The sequence below is a fragment of the Saccoglossus kowalevskii genome, chromosome 20 (assembly GCF_978046115.1).
Source record: "Saccoglossus kowalevskii chromosome 20, keSacKowa6.1, whole genome shotgun sequence".
Taxonomy (NCBI): Eukaryota; Metazoa; Hemichordata; class Enteropneusta; family Harrimaniidae; genus Saccoglossus; species Saccoglossus kowalevskii.
The window spans coordinates 4,189,165-4,203,015 of NC_140660.1; positions in this window are offsets into that span (position 1 = coordinate 4,189,165).

Consider the following 13,851-nt stretch of genomic DNA (forward strand, 5'->3'; position numbering starts at 1 on the left):
TGTGAAAAGCTCGTGCAAAGTTGTCAGATTTACATGGAAATGTTACCTATTTTGATACATTATTGAGACCAGCTGTTAAAAGTTCGCGAAAGTGAATAAATATGTCGTAAAAGTCGTTTGAATATCACAGTGGCCCCCGAAGGATGTAGAATTTTGAAACACTTCCAAACATTAAATGTCCGCCAATAACGATAAATTTCAAAGGACTCTGATAGATGAGTGGTCAGGTGATCGACCTATTATGCAAGTAAAGTTTAATCGGTCGTGGTTAGTACTTGCATGGGAGACAACCTGAGCAAACTAGCCGGTAAGTTGTTTTTTTGCAGTCTGCACCTGTTTGGTTTAAGCTGTTAAAACAGCGTGCAAAGTTATCCAAAGCGATTGCAAAGTTGGTAGATTTGCGTGTTTACTTGACCTAAGTTGTTTTTATATCGAACCCTGCAGTTATAACGTATGAAAAATGAATAAAATCCATTTGAAGCCTCCCATGGTCGCAGACTGTCATGTGAGCCTGCCGTAATATGTACAAACACACCATAAACATGTGAAAAGCAATTAAAAAGTTGGTGGATTTGGGTGTATATTCCCCCTAAGACATTTCATATAGAACCCCGCAGTTAAATTTGGAACGAAAATATGAAAAATCTAATATAGCTATTTATATTAGCAGATTGCATCACTGCCCAAGGGCAAAGTGATTAACAAAGTGCTTGCAAAGTTGTGAAAAGCTCGTGCAAAGTTTTCAGATTTACATGGAAATGTTACCAATGTTGTTACATTATCGAGACCAGCAGTTAAATGTTCGCACAAGTGAATAGATATGTCGTAAAAGTCGTTTGAATATCACAGTGTCCCCGAAGGATGTAGAATTTTGAAACACTTCCAAACATTACATGGCCGCCAATAACGATAAATTTCAAAGGATTCTGATAGATGAGTGGTCAGGTGATCGACCTATTATGAAAGTAAAGTTTAATCGGTCGTGGTTAGTACTTGCATGGGAGACAACCTGAGCAAACTAGCCGGTAAGTTTTTTTTTTTGCAGTCTTCACCTGTTTGGTTTAATGCTGTTAAAACAGCGTGCAAAGTTGTCCAAAGCGATTGCAAAGTTGGTAGATTTGCGTGTTTACTTGACCTAAGTTGTTTTTATATCGAACCCTGCAGTTATATCGTATGAAAAATGAATAAAATCCATTTGAAGCCTCCCGTGTTAGCAGACTGTCATGCGAGCCCGCCGTAATATGTACAAACACACCCTAAAAATGTGCAAAGCAATTAAAAAGTTGGTGGATTTGCGTGTATATTCCCCCTATGACATTTCATATAGAACCCCGCAGTTAAATTTAGAATGAAAATATGAAAAATCTAATATAGCTATTTATATTAGCAGATTGCATCGCTGCCCAAGCGCAAAGTGATTAACAAAGTGCTTGCAAAGTTGTGAAAAGCTCGTGCAAAGTTGTTTGATTTACATGGAAATGTTACCTATGTTGTTACATTATCGAGACCAGCAGTTAAATGTTCGCACAAGTGAATAGATATGTCGTAAAAGTCGTTTGAATATCACAGTGGCCCCGAAGGATGTAGAATTTTGAAACACTTCCAAACATTACAAGGCCGCCAATAACGATAAATTTCAAAGGATTCTGATAGATGAGTGGTCAGGTGATCGACCTATTATGAAAGTAAAGTTTAATCGGTCGTGGTTAGTACTTGCATGGGAGACAACCTGAGCAAACTAGCCGGTAAGTTTTTTTTTCTTTTGCAGTCTTCACCTGTTTGGTTTAATGCTGTTAAAACAGCGTGCAAAGTTGCCCAAAGCGATTGCAAAGTTGGTAGATTTGCGTGTTTACTTGACCTAAATTGTTTTTATATCGAACCCTGCAGTTATAACGTATGAAAACTGTATACAATCCATTTTAAGCCTCCCATGTTGGCAGACTGTCATGTGAGCCCGCCGAAATATGTACAAATACACCCTAAAAATGTGAAAAGCAATTAAAAGGTTGGTGGATTTGGGTGTATATTCCCCCTAAGACATTTCATATAGAACCCCGCAGTTAAATTTAGAACGAAAATATGAAAAATCTAATATAGCTATTTATATTAGCAGATTGCATCGCTGCCCAAGCGCAAAGTGATTAACAAAGTGCTTACAAAGTTGTGAAAAGCTCGTGCAAAGTTGTCAGATTTACATGGAAATGTTACCTATTTTGATACATTATTGAGACCAGCTGTTAAAAGTTCGCGAAAGTGAATAAATATGTCGTAAAAGTCGTTTGAATATCACAGTGGCCCCCGAAGGATGTAGAATTTTGAAACACTTCCAAACATTAAATGTCCGCCAATAACGATAAATTTCAAAGGACTCTGATAGATGAGTGGTCAGGTGATCGACCTATTATGCAAGTAAAGTTTAATCGGTCGTGGTTAGTACTTGCATGGGAGACAACCTGAGCAAACTAGCCGGTAAGTTGTTTTTTTGCAGTCTGCACCTGTTTGGTTTAAGCTGTTAAAACAGCGTGCAAAGTTGTCCAAAGCGATTGCGAAGTTGGTAGATTTGCGTGTTTACTTGACCTAAGTTGTTTTTATATCGAACCCTGCAGTTATATCGTATGAAAAATGAATAAAATCCATTTGAAGCCTCCCGTGTTAGCAGACTGTCATGCGAGCCCGCCGTAATATGTACAAACACACCCTAAAAATGTGCAAAGCAATTAAAAAGTTGGTGGATTTGCGTGTATATTCCCCCTATGACATTTCATATAGAACCCCGCAGTTAAATTTAGAATGAAAATTTGAAAAATCTAATATAGCTATTTATATTAGCAGATTGCATCGCTGCCCAAGCGCAAAGTGATTAACAAAGTGCTTGCAAAGTTGTGAAAAGCTCGTGCAAAGTTGTTTGATTTACATGGAAATGTTACCTATGTTGTTACATTATCGAGACCAGCAGTTAAATGTTCGCAAAAGTGAATAGATATGTCGTAAAAGTTGTTTGAATATCACAGTGGCCCCGAAGGATGTAGAATTTTGAAACACTTCCAAACATTACATGGCCGCCAATAACGATAAATTTCAAAGGATTCTGATAGATGAGTGGTCAGGTGATCGACCTATTATGAAAGTAAAATGTAATCGGTCGTGGTTAGTACTTGCATGGGAGACAACCTGAGCAAACTAGCCGGTAAGTTTTTTTTTTTTTGCAGTCCTCACCTGTTTGGTTTAATGCTGTTAAAACAGCGTGCAAAGTTGCCCAAAGCGATTGCAAAGTTGGTAGATTTGCGTGTTTACTTGAAATAAATTGTTTTTATATCGAACCCTGCAGTTATAACGTATGAAAACTGTATACAATCCATTTTAAGCCTCCCATGTTGGCAGACTGTCATGTGAGCCCGCCGAAATATGTACAAATACACCCTAAAAATGTGAAAAGCAATTAAAAGGTTGGTGGATTTGGGTGTATATTCCCCCTAAGACATTTCATATAGAACCCCGCAGTTAAATTTAGAACGAAAATATGAAAAATCTAATATAGCTATTTATATTAGCAGATTGCATCGCTGCCCAAGCGCAAAGTGATTAACAAAGTGCTTACAAAGTTGTGAAAAGCTCGTGCAAAGTTGTCAGATTTACATGGAAATGTTACCTATTTTGATACATTATTGAGACCAGCTGTTAAAAGTTCGCGAAAGTGAATAAATATGTCGTAAAAGTCGTTTGAATATCACAGTGGCCCCCGAAGGATGTAGAATTTTGAAACACTTCCAAACATTAAATGTCCGCCAATAACGATAAATTTCAAAGGACTCTGATAGATGAGTGGTCAGGTGATCGACCTATTATGCAAGTAAAGTTTAATCGGTCGTGGTTAGTACTTGCATGGGAGACAACCTGAGCAAACTAGCCGGTAAGTTGTTTTTTTGCAGTCTGCACCTGTTTGGTTTAAGCTGTTAAAACAGCGTGCAAAGTTGTCCAAAGCGATTGCGAAGTTGGTAGATTTGCGTGTTTACTTGACCTAAGTTGTTTTTATATCGAACCCTGCAGTTATATCGTATGAAAAATGAATAAAATCCATTTGAAGCCTCCCGTGTTAGCAGACTGTCATGCGAGCCCGCCGTAATATGTACAAACACACCCTAAAAATGTGCAAAGCAATTAAAAAGTTGGTGGATTTGCGTGTATATTCCCCCTATGACATTTCATATAGAACCCCGCAGTTAAATTTAGAATGAAAATATGAAAAATCTAATATAGCTATTTATATTAGCAGATTGCATCGCTGCCCAAGCGCAAAGTGATTAACAAAGTGCTTGCAAAGTTGTGAAAAGCTCGTGCAAAGTTGTTTGATTTACATGGAAATGTTACCTATGTTGTTACATTATCGAGACCAGCAGTTAAATGTTCGCAAAAGTGAATAGATATGTCGTAAAAGTTGTTTGAATATCACAGTGGCCCCGAAGGATGTAGAATTTTGAAACACTTCCAAACATTACATGGCCGCCAATAACGATAAATTTCAAAGGATTCTGATAGATGAGTGGTCAGGTGATCGACCTATTATGAAAGTAAAATGTAATCGGTCGTGGTTAGTACTTGCATGGGAGACAACCTGAGCAAACTAGCCGGTAAGTTTTTTTTTTTTTGCAGTCTGCACCTGTTTGGTTTAAGCTGTTAAAACAGCGTGCAAAGTTGTCCAAAGCGATTGCAAAGTTGGTAGATTTGCGTGTTTACTTGACCTAAGTTGTTTTTATATCGAACCCTGCAGTTATAACGTATGAAAAATGAATAAAATCCATTTGAAGCCTCCCATGGTAGCAGACTGTCATGTGAGCCTGCCGTAATATGTACAAACACACCATAAACATGTGAAAAGCAATTAAAAAGTTGGTGGATTTGGGTGTATATTCCCCCTAAGACATTTCATATAGAACCCCGCAGTTAAATTTAGAACGAAAATATGAAAAATCTAATATAGCTATTTATATTAGCAGATTGCATCACTGCCCAAGGGCAAAGTGATTAACAAAGTGCTTGCAAAGTTGTGAAAAGCTCGTGCAAAGTTTTCAGATTTACATGGAAATGTTACCAATGTTGTTACATTATCGAGACCAGCAGTTAAATGTTCGCACAAGTGAATAGATATGTCGTAAAAGTCGTTTGAATATCACAGTGGCCCCGAAGGATGTAGAATTTTGAAACACTTCCAAACATTACATGGCCGCCAATAACGATAAATTTCAAAGGATTCTGATAGATGAGTGGTCAGGTGATCGACCTATTATGAAAGTAAAGTTTAATCGGTCGTGGTTAGTACTTGCATGGGAGACAACCTGAGCAAACTAGCCGGTAAGTTTTTTTTTTTTTGCAGTCCTCACCTGTTTGGTTTAATGCTGTTAAAACAGCGTGCAAAGTTGCCCAAAGCGATTGCAAAGTTGGTAGATTTGCGTGTTTACTTGACCTAAGTTGTTTTTATATCGAACCCTGCAGTTATAACGTATGAAAACTGTATACAATCCATTTTAAGCCTCCCATGTTGGCAGACTGTCATGTGAGCCCGCCGAAATATGTACAAATACACCCTAAAAATGTGAAAAGCAATTAAAAGGTTGGTGGATTTGGGTGTATATTCCCCCTAAGACATTTCATATAGAACCCCGCAGTTAAATTTAGAACGAAAATATGAAAAATCTAATATAGCTATTTATATTAGCAGATTGCATCGCTGCCCAAGCGCAAAGTGATTAACAAAGTGCTTGCAAAGTTGTGAAAAGATCGTGCAAAGTTGTCAGATTTACATGGAAATGTTACCTATGTTGTTACATTATCGAGACCAGCAGTTAAATGTTCGCAAAAGTGAATAGATATGTCGTAAAAGTCGTTTGAATATCACAATGGCCCCGAAGGATGTAGAATTTTGAAACACTTCCAAACATTACATGGCCGCCAATAACGATAAATTTCAAAGGATTCTGATAGATGAGTGGTCAGGTGATCGACCTATTATGAAAGTAAAATGTAATCGGTCGTGGTTAGTACTTGCATGGGAGACAACCTGAGCAAACTAGCCGGTAAGTTTTTTTTTTTTGCAGTCTGCACCTGTTTGGTTTAAGCTGTTAAAACAGCGTGCAAATTTGTCCAAAGCGATTGCAAAGTTGGTAGATTTGCGTGTTTACTTGACCTAAGTTGTTTTTATATCGAACCCTGCAGTTATAACGTATGAAAAATGAATAAAATCCATTTGAAGCCTCCCATGGTAGCAGACTGTCATGTGAGCCTGCCGTAATATGTACAAACACACCATAAACATGTGAAAAGCAATTAAAAAGTTGGTGGATTTGGGTGTATATTCCCCCTAAGACATTTCATATAGAACCCCGCAGTTAAATTTGGAACGAAAATATGAAAAATCTAATATAGCTATTTATATTAGCAGATTGCATCACTGCCCAAGGGCAAAGTGATTAACAAAGTGCTTGCAAAGTTGTGAAAAGCTCGTGCAAAGTTTTCAGATTTACATGGAAATGTTACCAATGTTGTTACATTATCGAGACCAGCAGTTAAATGTTCGCACAAGTGAATAGATATGTCGTAAAAGTCGTTTGAATATCACAGTGGCCCCGAAGGATGTAGAATTTTGAAACACTTCCAAACATTACATGGCCGCCAATAACGATAAATTTCAAAGGATTCTGATAGATGAGTGGTCAGGTGATCGACCTATTATGAAAGTAAAGTTTAATGGGTCGTGGTTAGTACTTGCATGGGAGACAACCTGAGCAAACTAGCCGGTAAGTTTTTTTTTTTTTGCAGTCTTCACCTGTTTGGTTTAATGCTGTTAAAACAGCGTGCAAAGTTGTCCAAAGCGATTGCAAAGTTGGTAGATTTGCGTGTTTACTTGACCTAAGTTGTTTTTATATCGAACCCTGCAGTTATATCGTATGAAAAATGAATAAAATCCATTTGAAGCCTCCCGTGTTAGCAGACTGTCATGCGAGCCCGCCGTAATATGTACAAACACACCCTAAAAATGTGCAAAGCAATTAAAAAGTTGGTGGATTTGCGTGTATATTCCCCCTATGACATTTCATATAGAACCCCGCAGTTAAATTTAGAATGAAAATATGAAAAATCTAATATAGCTATTTATATTAGCAGATTGCATCGCTGCCCAAGCGCAAAGTGATTAACAAAGTGCTTGCAAAGTTGTGAAAAGCTCGTGCAAAGTTGTTTGATTTACATGGAAATGTTACCTATGTTGTTACATTATCGAGACCAGCAGTTAAATGTTCGCACAAGTGAATAGATATGTCGTAAAAGTCGTTTGAATATCACAGTGGCCCCGAAGGATGTAGAATTTTGAAACACTTCCAAACATTACATGGCCGCCAATAACGATAAATTTCAAAGGATTCTGATAGATGAGTGGTCAGGTGATCGACCTATTATGAAAGTAAAGTTTAATCGGTCGTGGTTAGTACTTGCATGGGAGACAACCTGAGCAAACTAGCCGGTAAGTTTTTTTTTTTTTTGCAGTCTTCACCTGTTTGGTTTAATGCTGTTAAAACAGCGTGCAAAGTTGCTCAAAGCGATTGCAAAGTTGGTAGATTTGCGTGTTTACTTGACCTAAGTTGTTTTTATATCGAACCCTGCAGTTATAACGTATGAAAACTGTATACAATCCATTTTAAGCCTCCCATGTTGGCAGACTGTCATGTGAGCCCGCCGAAATATGTACAAATACACCCTAAAAATGTGAAAAGCAATTAAAAGGTTGGTGGATTTGGGTGTATATTCCCCCTAAGACATTTCATATAGAACCCCGCAGTTAAATTTAGAACGAAAATATGAAAAATCTAATATAGCTATTTATATTAGCAGATTGCATCGCTGCCCAAGCGCAAAGTGATTAACAAAGTGCTTACAAAGTTGTGAAAAGCTCGTGCAAAGTTGTCAGATTTACATGGAAATGTTACCTATTTTGATACATTATTGAGACCAGCTGTTAAAAGTTCGCGAAAGTGAATAAATATGTCGTAAAAGTCGTTTGAATATCACAGTGGCCCCCGAAGGATGTAGAATTTTGAAACACTTCCAAACATTAAATGTCCGCCAATAACGATAAATTTCAAAGGACTCTGATAGATGAGTGGTCAGGTGATCGACCTATTATGCAAGTAAAGTTTAATCGGTCGTGGTTAGTACTTGCATGGGAGACAACCTGAGCAAACTAGCCGGTAAGTTGTTTTTTTGCAGTCTGCACCTGTTTGGTTTAAGCTGTTAAAACAGCGTGCAAAGTTATCCAAAGCGATTGCAAAGTTGGTAGATTTGCGTGTTTACTTGACCTAAGTTGTTTTTATATCGAACCCTGCAGTTATAACGTATGAAAAATGAATAAAATCCATTTGAAGCCTCCCATGGTAGCAGACTGTCATGTGAGCCTGCCGTAATATGTACAAACACACCATAAACATGTGAAAAGCAATTAAAAAGTTGGTGGATTTGGGTGTATATTCCCCCTAAGACATTTCATATAGAACCCCGCAGTTAAATTTGGAACGAAAATATGAAAAATCTAATATAGCTATTTATATTAGCAGATTGCATCACTGCCCAAGGGCAAAGTGATTAACAAAGTGCTTGCAAAGTTGTGAAAAGCTCGTGCAAAGTTTTCAGATTTACATGGAAATGTTACCAATGTTGTTACATTATCGAGACCAGCAGTTAAATGTTCGCACAAGTGAATAGATATGTCGTAAAAGTCGTTTGAATATCACAGTGTCCCCGAAGGATGTAGAATTTTGAAACACTTCCAAACATTACATGGCCGCCAATAACGATAAATTTCAAAGGATTCTGATAGATGAGTGGTCAGGTGATCGACCTATTATGAAAGTAAAGTTTAATCGGTCGTGGTTAGTACTTGCATGGGAGACAACCTGAGCAAACTAGCCGGTAAGTTTTTTTTTTTGCAGTCTTCACCTGTTTGGTTTAATGCTGTTAAAACAGCGTGCAAAGTTGTCCAAAGCGATTGCAAAGTTGGTAGATTTGCGTGTTTACTTGACCTAAGTTGTTTTTATATCGAACCCTGCAGTTATATCGTATGAAAAATGAATAAAATCCATTTGAAGCCTCCCGTGTTAGCAGACTGTCATGCGAGCCCGCCGTAATATGTACAAACACACCCTAAAAATGTGCAAAGCAATTAAAAAGTTGGTGGATTTGCGTGTATATTCCCCCTATGACATTTCATATAGAACCCCGCAGTTAAATTTAGAATGAAAATATGAAAAATCTAATATAGCTATTTATATTAGCAGATTGCATCGCTGCCCAAGCGCAAAGTGATTAACAAAGTGCTTGCAAAGTTGTGAAAAGCTCGTGCAAAGTTGTTTGATTTACATGGAAATGTTACCTATGTTGTTACATTATCGAGACCAGCAGTTAAATGTTCGCACAAGTGAATAGATATGTCGTAAAAGTCGTTTGAATATCACAGTGGCCCCGAAGGATGTAGAATTTTGAAACACTTCCAAACATTACAAGGCCGCCAATAACGATAAATTTCAAAGGATTCTGATAGATGAGTGGTCAGGTGATCGACCTATTATGAAAGTAAAGTTTAATCGGTCGTGGTTAGTACTTGCATGGGAGACAACCTGAGCAAACTAGCCGGTAAGTTTTTTTTTCTTTTGCAGTCTTCACCTGTTTGGTTTAATGCTGTTAAAACAGCGTGCAAAGTTGCCCAAAGCGATTGCAAAGTTGGTAGATTTGCGTGTTTACTTGACCTAAATTGTTTTTATATCGAACCCTGCAGTTATAACGTATGAAAACTGTATACAATCCATTTTAAGCCTCCCATGTTGGCAGACTGTCATGTGAGCCCGCCGAAATATGTACAAATACACCCTAAAAATGTGAAAAGCAATTAAAAGGTTGGTGGATTTGGGTGTATATTCCCCCTAAGACATTTCATATAGAACCCCGCAGTTAAATTTAGAACGAAAATATGAAAAATCTAATATAGCTATTTATATTAGCAGATTGCATCGCTGCCCAAGCGCAAAGTGATTAACAAAGTGCTTACAAAGTTGTGAAAAGCTCGTGCAAAGTTGTCAGATTTACATGGAAATGTTACCTATTTTGATACATTATTGAGACCAGCTGTTAAAAGTTCGCGAAAGTGAATAAATATGTCGTAAAAGTCGTTTGAATATCACAGTGGCCCCCGAAGGATGTAGAATTTTGAAACACTTCCAAACATTAAATGTCCGCCAATAACGATAAATTTCAAAGGACTCTGATAGATGAGTGGTCAGGTGATCGACTTATTATGCAAGTAAAGTTTAATCGGTCGTGGTTAGTACTTGCATGGGAGACAACCTGAGCAAACTAGCCGGTAAGTTGTTTTTTTGCAGTCTGCACCTGTTTGGTTTAAGCTGTTAAAACAGCGTGCAAAGTTGTCCAAAGCGATTGCGAAGTTGGTAGATTTGCGTGTTTACTTGACCTAAGTTGTTTTTATATCGAACCCTGCAGTTATATCGTATGAAAAATGAATAAAATCCATTTGAAGCCTCCCGTGTTAGCAGACTGTCATGCGAGCCCGCCGTAATATGTACAAACACACCCTAAAAATGTGCAAAGCAATTAAAAAGTTGGTGGATTTGCGTGTATATTCCCCCTATGACATTTCATATAGAACCCCGCAGTTAAATTTAGAATGAAAATATGAAAAATCTAATATAGCTATTTATATTAGCAGATTGCATCGCTGCCCAAGCGCAAAGTGATTAACAAAGTGCTTGCAAAGTTGTGAAAAGCTCGTGCAAAGTTGTTTGATTTACATGGAAATGTTACCTATGTTGTTACATTATCGAGACCAGCAGTTAAATGTTCGCAAAAGTGAATAGATATGTCGTAAAAGTTGTTTGAATATCACAGTGGCCCCGAAGGATGTAGAATTTTGAAACACTTCCAAACATTACATGGCCGCCAATAACGATAAATTTCAAAGGATTCTGATAGATGAGTGGTCAGGTGATCGACCTATTATGAAAGTAAAATGTAATCGGTCGTGGTTAGTACTTGCATGGGAGACAACCTGAGCAAACTAGCCGGTAAGTTTTTTTTTTTTTGCAGTCTGCACCTGTTTGGTTTAAGCTGTTAAAACAGCGTGCAAAGTTGTCCAAAGCGATTGCAAAGTTGGTAGATTTGCGTGTTTACTTGACCTAAGTTGTTTTTATATCGAACCCTGCAGTTATAACGTATGAAAAATGAATAAAATCCATTTGAAGCCTCCCATGGTAGCAGACTGTCATGTGAGCCTGCCGTAATATGTACAAACACACCATAAACATGTGAAAAGCAATTAAAAAGTTGGTGGATTTGGGTGTATATTCCCCCTAAGACATTTCATATAGAACCCCGCAGTTAAATTTAGAACGAAAATATGAAAAATCTAATATAGCTATTTATATTAGCAGATTGCATCACTGCCCAAGGGCAAAGTGATTAACAAAGTGCTTGCAAAGTTGTGAAAAGCTCGTGCAAAGTTTTCAGATTTACATGGAAATGTTACCAATGTTGTTACATTATCGAGACCAGCAGTTAAATGTTCGCACAAGTGAATAGATATGTCGTAAAAGTCGTTTGAATATCACAGTGGCCCCGAAGGATGTAGAATTTTGAAACACTTCCAAACATTACATGGCCGCCAATAACGATAAATTTCAAAGGATTCTGATAGATGAGTGGTCAGGTGATCGACCTATTATGAAAGTAAAGTTTAATCGGTCGTGGTTAGTACTTGCATGGGAGACAACCTGAGCAAACTAGCCGGTAAGTTGTTTTTTTTTGCAGTCCTCACCTGTTTGGTTTAATGCTGTTAAAACAGCGTGCAAAGTTGCCCAAAGCGATTGCAAAGTTGGTAGATTTGCGTGTTTACTTGACCTAAGTTGTTTTTATATCGAACCCTGCAGTTATAACGTATGAAAACTGTATACAATCCATTTTAAGCCTCCCATGTTGGCAGACTGTCATGTGAGCCCGCCGAAATATGTACAAATACACCCTAAAAATGTGAAAAGCAATTAAAAGGTTGGTGGATTTGGGTGTATATTCCCCCTAAGACATTTCATATAGAACCCCGCAGTTAAATTTAGAACGAAAATATGAAAAATCTAATATAGCTATTTATATTAGCAGATTGCATCGCTGCCCAAGCGCAAAGTGATTAACAAAGTGCTTACAAAGTTGTGAAAAGCTCGTGCAAAGTTGTCAGATTTACATGGAAATGTTACCTATTTTGATACATTATTGAGACCAGCTGTTAAAAGTTCGCGAAAGTGAATAAATATGTCGTAAAAGTCGTTTGAATATCACAGTGGCCCCCGAAGGATGTAGAATTTTGAAACACTTCCAAACATTAAATGTCCGCCAATAACGATAAATTTCAAAGGACTCTGATAGATGAGTGGTCAGGTGATCGACCTATTATGCAAGTAAAGTTTAATCGGTCGTGGTTAGTACTTGCATGGGAGACAACCTGAGCAACCTAGCCGGTAAGTTGTTTTTTTGCAGTCTGCACCTGTTTGGTTTAAGCTGTTAAAACAGCGTGCAAATTTGTCCAAAGCGATTGCGAAGTTGGTAGATTTGCGTGTTTACTTGACCTAAGTTGTTTTTATATCGAACCCTGCAGTTATATCGTATGAAAAATGAATAAAATCCATTTGAAGCCTCCCGTGTTAGCAGACTGTCATGCGAGCCCGCCGTAATATGTACAAACACACCCTAAAAATGTGCAAAGCAATTAAAAAGTTGGTGGATTTGCGTGTATATTCCCCCTATGACATTTCATATAGAACCCCGCAGTTAAATTTAGAACGAAAATATAAAAAATCTAATATAGCTATTTATATTAGCAGATTGCATCGCTGCCCAAGCGCAAAGTGATTAACAAAGTGCTTGCAAAGTTGTGAAAAGCTCGTGCAAAGTTGTCAGATTTACATGTAAATGTTACCTATGTTGTTACATTATCGAGACCAGCAGTTAAATGTTCGCAAAAGTGAATAGATATGTCGTAAAAGTCATTTGAATATAACAATGGCCCCGAAGGATGTAGAATTTTGAAACACTTCCAAACATTACATGGCCGCCAATAACGATAAATTTCAAAGGATCTGATAGATGAGTGGTCAGGTGATCGACCTATTATGAAAGTAAAGTTTAATCGGTCGTGGTTAGTACTTGCATGGGAGACAACCTGAGCAAACTAGCCGTTAAGTTTTTTTTTTTTTTTTGCAGTCATCACCTGTTTGGTTTAAGCTGTTAAAACAGCGTGCAAAGTTGTCCAAAGCGATTGCAAAGTTGGTAGATTTGCGTGTTTACTTGACCTAAGTTGTTTTTATATCGAACCCTGCAGTTATAACGTATGAAAAATGAATACAATCCATTTTAAGCCTCCCATGTTGGCAGACTGTCATGTGAGCCCACCGTAATATGTACAAACACACCCTAAAAATGTGAAAAGCAATTAAAAAGTTGGTGGATTTGGGTGTATATTCCCCCTAAGACATTTCATATAGAACCCCGCAGTTAAATTTAGAACGAAAATATGAAAAATCTAATATAGCTATTTATATTAGCAGATTGCATCGCTGCCCAAGCGCAAAGTGATTAACAATGTGCTTACAAAGTTGTGAAAAGCTCGTGCAAAGTTGTCAGATTTACATGGAAATGTTACCTATTTTGATACATTATCGAGACCAGCAGTTAAAAGTTTGCGAAAGTGAATAAATATGTCGTAAAAGTCGTTTCAATATCACAGTGGCCCCCGAAGGATGTAGAATTTTG